The sequence below is a fragment of the Echinops telfairi genome, unplaced genomic scaffold, assembly GCF_000313985.2.
Source record: "Echinops telfairi isolate 266 unplaced genomic scaffold, ASM31398v2 ScPeMD7_5;HRSCAF=22, whole genome shotgun sequence".
NCBI classification, from domain to species: Eukaryota; Metazoa; Chordata; class Mammalia; order Afrosoricida; family Tenrecidae; genus Echinops; species Echinops telfairi.
The window spans coordinates 28,088,028-28,089,531 of NW_022103901.1; positions in this window are offsets into that span (position 1 = coordinate 28,088,028).

Here is a 1,504-nt window from a genome sequence, read left to right on the forward strand (position 1 = left end):
AGCAGTCCGAGGACGGCACAGGACCGGGCTGCGTCTCCTTCTTTGTGCACAGGCTTGCTCTGAGTTGGGACCAACTCAACAGCGCCCAAGTCTTTCAGCGGCACACGGCCGCATCTCTCTCCAGCAGAGCAGCTGACGGGTTCTGACCCACCTTTCAGCTGGCCGCTGGCTGCATTCACCACTGCACGAGGGCTCCCCGGGAGCCAAGGAGCCTCCCAGAAACTCCCTACTTCAGACCTTCCTTGATCAAGGCTTTGGGCTGTTGTCTTACTGGGTAACCTGTGCCCCCTGCATCCTGGAAAGCACAACTGTGAGCCAGATGTCTCAGCAGGACCACAGGCCCCTTTTCCAGATGGGCAAACTGAGTCAGATTTGAACTCCAGCAGAGGGCTCGGGCACCCACGCTCTCTGCCACTGTGCTGTGCTGCCCTGTGCACATGTCTGTAGATCCGGGGCACCTCTGAGCTCTGGAGTCCCACCCAGAGGCAGGGGAGGTCCCCGGGGTGTGCTCCCGGATTCCCCGGCATAGCATTTGGGGAACTGAGTTCATGCTGAGCTCAGTGGGTGGATAAATGAATAGACGGATGGATTCACCATGCTTACAGATGTCCACAGGATTAAGCTTGGTGCTAAGGGCTTTACCCCGTGGCGCCTTTTCATCTTCAAAAATGCTTGGCCAGGGGGGCATAGCGACCCATTGTATCCAGAGGAAACTGGTTCCCTAGCAGTTCTAGAAGCCGTCTCCGCCCTGGACACACGCATGCTGTGAGGTCCTCGGAGAATGGGGCCATTGAGGGAGGGGGTTCGTGAGAACGGATGAGCCCCGCTCTCAGGAGCCGACATTCCAGAGCAAATGGATGGGCAGAAGCTAGCAGAGTGGACACGGGGAGAGGGAGGGTGGTGTCGGCATGACGGAACAGCAAGGAGGCCAGTGTGGCTGGAAGCCGCCTGCCCTGACCCCGAGCGAAACGGGAGTCACAAAAATGACACCGTCTTCAGTCACCAGGTCAAATTCGGTGTGGGCCCTGGGCTCCCAACCCGTGTGCTGTAAACTCAAACCCTGACAGCTGAGGTTGCTGTCCCACCTGGGGAGGGTTTTCTTTGTGAATGAGATGCTCTCAGGGGAGGGCACCTCTCGGTCTCTGGAGCTATGAAGAAGCAGATTGAGCCAGCAAGCCCTGGCGCAGGGAAAGAGGCCGCCACCCCGGACTAGAGTTGGTGCCCTTGCATCTGGCTGGACTTGCAAAACTGTCAAGAAAATAATAAACATGCTTGCTAAAGCCACTCGCCCAGAGTTTTGGTCACAGCGGGAGTCGGGGGACAGAGACTTGAGCTGCCCTAGGTTTTCACTGGCGGCGGAGCTGAGCACAGACCGAGTGTGTGAAAGGGTGGTGAGGGCGGCATGGGGAGACCACTGGGGAGCCCGCGAGATGACGGTGGGGGCGGGGTGGCCGCAACAGGAGAGGGGAGGTGGGATTTGCTGTAAGATCGGATGTTAAAAAAA